General features: G+C 39.5%; 1 long non-coding RNA gene across 1 annotated transcript; it reads right to left on the bottom strand.

The window, feature by feature from the left end:
* Window positions 1-1,401: 1,401 nt before the first annotated feature.
* On the bottom strand, window positions 1,402-9,182 carry LOC121498504. Its single transcript, XR_005989821.1, has 3 exons — window positions 9,143-9,182; window positions 5,280-5,406; window positions 1,402-1,710 (listed from the first exon to the last, which is right to left on the bottom strand). It is a non-coding gene; the product is annotated as an uncharacterized LOC121498504 (long non-coding RNA).
* Window positions 9,183-11,000: the final 1,818 nt, after the last annotated feature.

Here is an 11,000-nt window from a genome sequence, read left to right as displayed (position 1 = left end):
CAGTGGTCATCAGAAGTCCAAGGAGGAAGCAGATTCTATCAAAATAACAGGTAATAACTTCTACAAGGGCAAATGCAGACAGGTGTCTGGTATGCTTGGAGATCCACAGTGAGGGGTAGGCAGATGAGGCTTCAAGGCAGGTGGAACCAGATCAAAGAAATTAGACTGATGGAGGGGAAGGGGGCTGTAATGGCTGGTGTTCGTCAATTACAATGAAAAGGGAAATCCTCACAGTCCCAGGTGATGGGACTTGTCACATTTTCTAAAAGTGCCTTTCCATCACCCAGGACCTCTCAGGAGGGGCCTCTGTTCTGGTGACCTCCAGCTGCATTCAGAGAAAAGACAGGCTTTTTTGGTAATTCTCCTTCCTCAACGGACCTTCCATACCTTATCCATTTCCAAATAACTTTCAGAATTTCCCAAGTCAGGCATAGAAGCCATGGAATATTTACTTCCAGTGGGTATTTATACTGAGGTATTTTAATCTCCTTAAGAGCAGAGCAGATAAAAAGTGAAGTATGAGAGAGATGTTAAAGGGAACAGCAGAGAGAAGGAGGAGATTTATTAACTAAAGATGGAACTGTATGTTTTAGCAATAAACAAATATAGCAAGATGTTTTTAAAATGTAAAATTATTCATTATCTCTTTGAAAAAATTTGTCTTGATTTAAAAAAAAATCCGTCTTTGAATCTACAGAAAATAATCATTTGGCAAATCTATAGGTAAGCCAGTTGGGTGTGAATAAGGCCTAAAATGGAGCCAAGGAAAGATGCACAGAGCATCATGTGGTGACACTGTGATTAAACTGATGATCTGATATACATTAAGAGGTTGGAGTTTTAAAGAAAGAAAGTTGGGGAAAAAATGAAGGGGAAAAGGATACTTTGGAGAACCTGGGTGACTCAGTTGGTTAAGTGTCTGACTTGAGTTCAGCTCAGGTCACGATCTCAGGGTCCCGAGATCAAGTCCCCTGTTGGATTCTGTGCTGGGCCTAGAGCCTTTTTGATATTCTCTCCTTCTCCCTCCATCCCCAACACCTGCTCATACTCTCTTCCTTAAAAAAAAAAAAAAAAAAGAGAGAGAGAGAGAGAGAGAGAGATGCTTATTTACAGATGTAATTTTTAAAAAGGAAGAAAGGGGTTTACTGATGACCACACTCTTTTTTGTGTGTGTGAATTAAGCTATTATTTTTTAAATGGTATCACCAATTATCAAACTTATGCACATGATAGAATGTTACTGTATTTTTACCATAATGGTAGATGAATGAGAAAAGTGTTCTGACTTCAGAAGGTAATTTTATTATAGTTATCATTGGAGGTCCTAGTAACTTCTAATGACAAATTTGCAATATCAATTTATTTTGAAAGATTATGCTCATATAAAGTTTCTCACCCAGAACCCAATTCATCCAGACAGGATGATCTTGTTTTCACCTTGTTGATGGACCATAATTCCTTCACCAACATTACCAGGTTTCTGAAAGCATGACATTTATTTACCTGTCCACATCTTCACTTCTGTTTTGCTCACACGAAGACTGCAAATAATGATAACCAGTGGCCTTGGCCTTTCATGGAAACCAATCATCACAGACTTGAGGTCATCATTTTGCTTTCTTTCCTTGCTTATTATTCTTGCCCGCACCTCCACGTCTTCCAACTTTGATGTGTCAAGTACTTGGTCCCTACCCTTCATGACTTTACAGCCTAGACAGAGAGTATTGGTAAACACATTACTACAATCAAATGTTATTAAGTGTTACAAAAACAGGGTGTCAACAATGAGTTATGTGTACAACTAATTTCTGTGAGAAGTGAGGTGAATATTCTGGAAAGCTTCAGAGAGATGACACCTGAACTCAATGAATAGTGAGTAGGAGCTGGACAGGTACATGGAGCTAGGAAAGGTCTCCTAGAACCTCTTCAGGTGAGGAGGAACCTCCTGCCCTATATGTTTGAGGTTTTGCTTCCTACATTTTTTCCTCAACAATGTGGGTTTTTGGGATCCCTGGGTGGCGCAACGATTTAGCGCCTGCCTTTGGCCCAGGGCGTGATCCTGGAGACCCGGGATCGAATCCCACGTCGGGCTCCCGGTGCATGGAGCCTGCTTCTCCCTCTGCCTATGTCTCCGCCTCTCTCTCTCTCTCTCTCTGTGTGACTAAAACAAACAAACAAACAAACAAACAATGTGGGTTTTAAAAAAAAGATTTTATTTATTTATTTGAAAGAGAGAGAGACAAAGATAGCAAGAGAGAGCATGAGTGGGGAAGAGAGGGAGAAGAAGGATCCCCACTGACCAGAGAGCCGATGTGGGGCTCGATCCAAGGACTCTGAGATCATAACCAGAGCCAAAGGCAGATGCCTAACTAAGGGCCACCTAGGCACCCCTCCAACAATGTGTTTCTCACTACTTTGGCAAATAATAGATTCAAATTTAAGCCTATAATTCTAGAATACCATTGCAAATTAACCACAAGTAATTTTACCTAATAAATTTTCTCATATTTATATTGGTTGTGTCTACACTAAACACACACACACACACACACACACATCCCAAATAACTCTAGAGAGCAATTACTCTTTACAATCAAGGTGATACCATTTTTATATTTTCCTCCAACCAAAATCTCTAGAGAAAGTTCAGGTAGGCCAAGATGTCTGGAGAAGTACACCAAATGTGAGCCAATTTTAGATTGTTGTCTTCAGAAAATTATGGACAATTTCTACCACTTAATGACCTAGCAAAATCCCAAAATATACTCCCCATTTTGAAACTATGTAATCTCCTCTAGCCCTAAAATGCTCAATAAGCCTGTTTTCAATAGAAGAATAAAAGTTACCTATTGTTAAAGAACTTCCTGGAAGCCACAAGAAAATCTTGCTGATCATTTTACAAACTTCTACTTTGGGTGATAATCTCCTAAAGCTATTTCCTCATGAATTTCACCCATTGAAAATATAAGTACTTTGGTGACTCAGGCCTTTGGTTGACCAAAGAGGAGAATGGGTATAGTTACAAGCCCACCTGCTCTTTGACCTTAACTTTCGTTATAACAAAATGAGCGGGTGCTTCAAGGAGTTTTGCAACATTACAACTTTATTAAGTCTTATTTTGTGCCAGGCTCCCTGCTTAGCAATTTATATCCTTTCTTTTACTTAATCCAAACAGCGATCAATGAGATGCATAATATTATTTTACAGATAAAGGTAACTCTGATCTAGGTAAGTTAAATAACTTGCTCAGAGTCAAAACTAAGAATTGTTGAAGCTGGGATTCAAATTCAGACTTGAAAACCTCGAGCACTGGGATATATACTTGGTCTTCTCACAACTCAACAGAAGCTCCAAGAGAAGCATCTGGTGACTTGTGAAAGGAATCATTAAAGAACAAGACAGAATTGGAGGATATTTAAAATTTAACACAGACACATAAAACCTAGTCATCCTCATTCCTGGTACGCACCCTACTTTTGAAAACTCTGTCTTTTGTTTGTCGCAATTAACCTTGAGTTGCAGCCTGCCATGCTATTTCCTAAAATAAACTGCTACCCAAGTTCAGAATGTTTGTGTTGGAATTATATATTCACATCCTCAAACACAGGCTGGAAAATGAAACTGCATCTCATAACTCAAACTGTTACTGATGAGCTCATAGCATCCTGTCGATCATATTTGGGGGGAGCATGATATGTGTTCCCAAGTTGCCATGGGTACTTGGTAACTTTGTAAATCACAATGATAACCATGATATTGACATGATTATTATGCATTATTATGGCTATTAAAATAATTTTATCATTTTCATTTACACACAGACCTTCTTTGGCTATTACACATAAAATCACTCTAAGTTTTGGGAATGGAGTGACTTGAAGGAGCAAAAGGAAGGAGTGAGTTGATATAACTGTTTCTGCTTTAAGGTGAGGCTGAATTGCTCATGTGTTTAAAAGGCAAGCAGCTTTCAATGAGATTTTAACTGAAGATGAATTCAATCCCTTCTGGTACATGTTGTAGAACTTTCCAATTAAGTAAGTGGAAGAACATTTTCTTTTGACTACTGGGTTTAAGGCAGAGCTAAAGAAAACAATTGATACAGCGTTCAAAAAAAATTCAAGTAACATTAAAACTCGAGAAACAAGAAGGGTGTGGGGTAAATTGAAATATCGACCTGCTAACCCAGAGTACACATAGACAAACTGAAAATGCACTGTCCACAGTGTCAGCATTAGCATGTACTGCTGGCACGTGGCTTGGTATCGAAGTATCTGCTTCTTGCCACTGCAAGCACAGGACAGCCCCTGTGGGCAAAGCATTCCCTGATTCTGCGTCTCGGTTTTGACTTTGTGAAATGGATGGATTCAACTAGACAAGAATGAGTCCTCAAGGTCCATCTAGATCTAATATTTAATTGTTTTTTTTTATATATTTAATTCTTAATCCAGAATAGCATCCCCTGGGTACCCAGAATAGTCCACCAAAAACCCAATGTATATTTATTATGTATTCAGATATAAATCATTTTCAGATTAACCCAAACCAAGCAAACTGTATTTGGAAAGCAAATATTATAACTGTTAAATTATGCTTAATGTATATGAACAGTTTTTGGATAATGGGCATTACAAGTTCCTTTTAATTATGTGGATAATAAAAAAAATCAGTCCAGGCCCAGTACTCCAGACTACACTTAGGCTGAATATAATTTTATTTCCTATTCAGGAGAACGATTTCTCTCTCTTTAGAATCAGGATTGTTTCTAAATGGAAAGGGATAAAATATGAAGATTCCAACACATTGTACTTTAATGAGGGCATGGAGCAGCCTGAGTAGTCACTGTTAAAGTACACATGTAGAAATACACTTTTTGTGCATTCATCCACTTTCTACATTCAGGGCAAATATTTGGTAAGCATGATTAGATATCAGGGTATCCAAAGTCCCAAATTTCCCCCCAAATAAGGATCTTAGGGATTGATTTATTGAATTCTGTATTTGCCAAAATCATATAGTCATGAGTCATAAGGTGCGTTAGCCACCAGACTATCTGCACACTAGAATTATTGAAGAAGTTTGTTAAAAACTCAGCTCAGGAATCCCTCCTGAAGCCTCCTATCTCCAGATTCCTAGGAATCTGTGTTTTAAAGAGCAACCCAGGTAATTTTCAGAAAATAAGCCACTTGAATGAAGAAATCTCTGAAAAGAACATATAAACCAAGTGTTTTCAAAGAGGTTGCACAACTCAAACCCCAAAGTTAACAACTATTGCAACTTACTTGTTTTCCCAACTAAGATTCACTGAGTGGTGGTCACAGGTCACAGGTCACAGGTCACAGGTCACAGGTGGTGCTCTTCTAAATGTAGATGTTACTTTAGTTAACTGGGCGAATATAATATATGCCTCTTTACAAAGGAAATAGACATAAGATAAGACATAAATAAGAATGAAAATAAGTATACATTATTATGAAAGATGTATTACCAAGGAAATAAAATGCTTTGGCAAAGGTTATCAGGGAAAGCTTAGCTTAAAAGGGATTATTTAACTAAATGTCATGAAAGGGCCAACACACAAGTGTTCAGGCAGTGCAAACAGCAGGTGCAAAACTCCTGCAGGTGGACCAAGGTTTGAGTGTTTGAAGAAAAAGACGAGAGTGCCAGGTGAAGTGCAATGAGCAAGGAACAAGTGGCCAAGTCATGCCACAGAGGAAGAGGAGATCTGAATGCAGACACCTTCTGTGCCATGAACAAAAATTGGGGTTTTAATTGTGATGGAAGGCATGGATGAGTTTCAAGTTGGAAATGATATGATATAATCTATATTTTAAAAAAATGAGTGGACAGTGGGTTACATAGAGGCAAGAAGGGGAACAAAGTTTGAAATTCACGTTTTTGGGATAAACTTCAAGAATATTACTTAAAGGATTCTGAGATACACACACACACATACAAGCACAACCTGATGAGTACTGATAAGATAACAATTGCTATTTTATTTTTTTAAAGATATTTATTTATTTATTTATTTATTTATTTATTTATTTATTTAAGAGAGAGCATGAGCAGTGGGGAGAGGCAGAGGGAGAGGAAGAAGCAGACTTCCCACCGAGAACGGAGCCTGATGTGGGGCTCTATTCCAGGGCCCTGAGATCATGACCTGAGCTGAAGGCAGATGTTTAACTGACTGAACCAGGTGCCCCAGCAATTGCTGTTTTAATAAAAACAGCAATTTATTTTTATTTTTTAAATTACATATAAAATATTGTCTGTTAACATTTATTAAAATTGTTTATTTTCATAAATCATTTCTTTTTGATTAGAGTAAACAAAATGAGGTGCTGATTTCAAAGGGACTTGGCAAAACCAAACACATCAGGACAAAGCGAAAGAGAGACATTAAAAACTGTGCAGTTGAAATCTACAGCCAAAGGAAATAATTAAGATCTTCAAGCGACGTTTACCAGTCAAGTTATCCTGCTTGATTCTCCATGTTTATCAAATCACGTCTAGGGGTTTCTGGTTTCTGCTTATCTCTGCAAAGGCTAACAGAATTTAAAAATAGTATATTTTCAAAAAGATGAATTATGAATAAACAAAAGTCTACATAGATGAATAGGCATTTTAGAATCTTTTAAGTGGTAGATTGCTCCCCACACAATTCTTTCATTTTTCTGTAATTTTTCATAATAAAACACTGGGGAAAATAATATATTGAAAAATTATCACACTTTTCTACAAAATGCAGCAAAGTGTCTAATTCCATGAGACATGTGTCTCAGGCACATTTTAGTATACATTCAGTTTAATTGAAATTTACGCAATATACTAAGTATTTTTGATTTTCCTTAGTATTTACTTGTAATAGAAAATATAGATTGTTCTCTCTCCCCTGGTTTCTGGCACAGAGTTCTTGAAACCCTTATAATTTCCTGGGTAATACTGATAAGGCAACTCTGGGTGGGCCCCTGGATGGTTCCTAGAAGACCAAACCATAATTAGAAGCTTGGAATTTGCAGCCTCACCCCCATTCTCTTGAGAAGGGAGAAGGCCTGAAAATGGAGTTCAGGATCCATCATTCCTACATGAGGAAACCTCCACGAAAATCCCAAAAGTATGGAGTTTAGAAAACTTCCAGGCTGGTGAACACATCCCCAGCAGGAGAGTGATGTACCCCAGCTCCAAGGGGACAGAAGCTCCGGTGCTCCCCACCTTCTGAGACCTCTCCTTACGTATCTTTTCATCTGGCTATTTATCTATATCCTTTATCCCATGCTTAAATAAACTGCTCAATCTAAATGAGCATTTCCCAGAGTTCTGTGGGCTACTCTAGCAATTCAAACAAACTTGAGGATGGAGTCATGGGAGCCCTGGATTTGTAGCCAATTGGACAGAAGTTGTGGCATCTGGAGTGAGGAGTGAGCAGTGTCAGGTAGATGGTGTGAGAATTGCGTTAATTTGTAGTACTCCCAGCTGGTGTCCCCGAGAATTGCTTGGTGGGGGGAAACCTCCACATATTTGGTGGCCAGGGAGAGGTGTGAGTGTGGCTGTGGTGTGAGAGGAGAGGAGGCAAGAGAGAAATAGTGGGGAGGAACTACACCAGAGAGAAAAAGTAAGTTTCTTTAATATATTACTAAACAATTTCAATGACTGGGACTCCATATTTTAACATAAGTCTCCGCATCATGGTCCAATAGCTTCCAAATAAAACATCGTATCTTTTTTTTCTGAGAAACCATGAGGTGAATTTTGGTAAAAAGAATTCAAGAAAAGAGTTATGTATTTATTTTCCGTAATTTTTTCAGGGGAGTGATGGAACACACTACTTTATTTTTTATTTTTTAATTGAATGTGGTTAAAAAAAGATAGAAAGTAAATATCACCAATACTCCCATAGTCCCAGAGCTGACCACTGATAACATATGGTGATATATTATGGTTAAGGCATTTTTCTTATCTATGTCACATGTGTTCATATGTATTTTTAATCCTACAGGCAATATAGTAATAAGTGGGGCTCTGGGAGCACGGGGCAGGATTGCACTCAGCATGCTCACTGGGCAAAGACAGGATGGGCTTAGTGTGGAAAGTGAGAAAAGGGCATCCAGGAGAGGTGGCCCCACATCCAAGGTGGGAAGGGTAATGGGAAGGGGTGCACAGGAGAGAGGAAAGGAGAGGTGACCAGCAAAGGGCAACAAAAAGGAAAGGACAGGGCACCTGGGTGGCTCAGTGGGTTAACATCTGCCTTCAGCTCAGGTCATGATATCAGGGTCCTGGGGTAGAGTGAGCCCCATGTGGGGTTCCTTGCTCAGCAGGGAGTCTGTTTCTCCCTCTGCCTCCTCCCCAATTCATATTTTCTCTCACTCTCTCAAATAAATAAATAAATAAATAAATAAATAAATAAATAAATAAATAAAATCTCTAAAAAACAAAAAGGAAAGGGCAGAGAATTAGGGCCAAGGAGACTGAACACAGGCCTGTCCTGTGCACGGTCCCCTGGCAGAAGCCTGATGTGTGGCTCTCCACATTGGCGTGTGGCTGCCCATCCCAGCATGTGCTCTCCACCTCAGCAAATGGCCCCCACTTCAGCTCTAAATGTGGCCTTGTGTATGGGCATTTTCTGACCAAAGTGTGCATGCCAATATATTCCATGGTTCCCTTCCAAGGGGATTTGCGGCCTCCCACAGTGAGAACTACTAACACAACAGAGAGGTGGACATGACACTGAAGGACAATTGTTAATGCTCAGTGCTTCATCCTCCATAAATGAAATATTTGATAGCACTCAAAGAGCTCCCAGATGGAAGAGGAAAGAGGTAGCTGTGCTCCTGAGGGTCTTGTTTCAAAATGCAGAGGACCTGAGGGAGGGCAATTGGAAGTGGCTGAGCTAAGAACTTCCTGAGTCAGCAAGAAAGGCTTGCAAGGCACTGTTTGCATTTCAGCTCTCTTCCTGCATCAGCAGCAGTGAAAAGCTGAGCTCAGCTCCCTTCTTCACTACAGGGGCTGGGATTCACTCCAGGTTTGCTTTGCTGCCCAGCAGGGCACCTCAATTTCTGGTCCTCACTCATCAGAACAACGTGGTTTTGTGAAAAATGTCTCTAAACTAGGAAACCAAGGTTTGAGTTAGGGCTCAGCCACTGACCTCCTCGGCGAAGGCACAGGCTCCGTGGCTTCCCATTTTCTTCTCTGTAAAATGAGGGAGATGGTTTAGTTCCAAGATGCTGGGGTTGCTCTTCTAAGACATCTGCAAAGTCAACTGAGCTGTTCAGCCACGGGTGATTCAGGAACCCAACACCTCGTTAGCTTTATGAATTGGAATGGATCTTTGAACATTACTCTTGCTCTTGAAAGGTAGTCTATTTGTTCTATTCCTTCTTGGAAATTCTGTTCTATTCCTTCTTGGATTAAGAACAAGCACCAACAACTTGTGGTTCAAGAGTTACCTGTATTCTAATTTAAAGAGATGGGGCAGTTATCACAACTAGCAATAGAGCATCCCCGGCTCTGTCACCTGACAGCTAACTTTGTAAATTGGACACAACAGGAGAGCATATGAAGTACGTCCCATGAATATATCTCTCAATATTTCTCTGTCTTCAGAGCCAACTTTTTGGACAAGTGACTACATTTCCATTAGTATGAACCAAATGGTTTCCTTGTACCTGTCATCAGAAAAATGTGAGGTTTGGCTTCTAAGGGCAAAGGGAAGCAGTGATGTGAGTCACTCATCAGCATCAGGTCTAAGGCCACAACTTCGAATGGATAATGCAAACCTTCTTTCCCCTTTGGCAATCTTGAGAAGTATGTTATCCAGAGGCAATCGGCTGTTTCTCAAGCATAGATTTGTTGTTTTATAAATGGTGAGCTCTGAAAGGGCAAGGCTGGAAAATTTGGCTCTGCACAGAATACATACCATGGCTCCAGTGGGAGGTTGTTTACAGGAATGAAGTTTCTACCATTTGAGTGAATTGTTTAGTGGAGCACATAAGGCAGAGAGCTGCTTAAGCTCTGCAGGGGGAGAGCCATGGGTTGCCCTCTTCTCAATCGCGTCTTTCCTTGTAAGTGAACTATGACATGGGCAATGGCTTAGGTTATAAATATAAAAAAATGTAGAGTGAATTGATGATAATTGTGTACCTTGACATGTAAGTAATTTGACATACACTCGCGATTAAGAGTGAGTGTTTGTAAACTAAAAACAGTAAATGGTTCATTGCCTTTTAAAGGGAAGGGTCTACCATGTTTTAATTAACCTTTTTGTTCTCTGACAGCTTCTGCCATATTTGTATGGACCTCTCAAAAGACGAGGTTAATAAATGGGCTTACTTGCTCACTCACATGTCTAGCTAATAGGTTTGAGAAGCCCAATGTACACTATTCAACTCCCTACAGAGCTTTGTGAGGGGAAATGCAGTTTAAAAATAAAGCCCTATCAGGTCATTCTTTTACAAATGTGGCATGTGCCTCTACTGCTTTGAAAAATTCGTACAGGTTGATTTAGTACCTCAAATGGAGGAAGTATTAATGCCTGGGAAAGTGTACGTTGTATCTTTCCAAGCCCCTTAAGAGATAAGCAGAAATTAACAACAGAGGTATTTGATGTTCTAAAGTGAATAACTGTTAAAATGAAGTTCCTTGGAGAGCACAAAAAAAATCACTCTATCCAAGCAAGCCAAATCTGATTCAATTCAACCAATTGTTGAACATCTACTATGAGCTCCGCCTGGATTTAAGAGCCAACAGTGCATATCTAGAGCAAGTCTTTCATATATTGAGCTTGCTAAAAAAAAAAAAAAAACCCTCAGCACAGCCCTTTCAAAATTATTATCTATATTTTACAAACGAGAGGCTTAGACTTTAGAAATATCAAGGCTCTGACCTGATTTCATCCAGCTAGTAAGAGAGCAGAACTAGGACTAGATCTCAACGTTTCCTTTACTCATTTATCCATTTACGTAATTTTGTTGAGTACCTCCTAGGGGCAAGTACTGTACCACATG

This window comes from Vulpes lagopus, chromosome 9 (genome assembly GCF_018345385.1).
Source record: "Vulpes lagopus strain Blue_001 chromosome 9, ASM1834538v1, whole genome shotgun sequence".
NCBI classification, from domain to species: Eukaryota; Metazoa; Chordata; class Mammalia; order Carnivora; family Canidae; genus Vulpes; species Vulpes lagopus.
The sequence above is the reverse complement of the archived record's forward strand: the minus strand, read 5'-3'. Positions and strand labels throughout refer to the sequence as shown.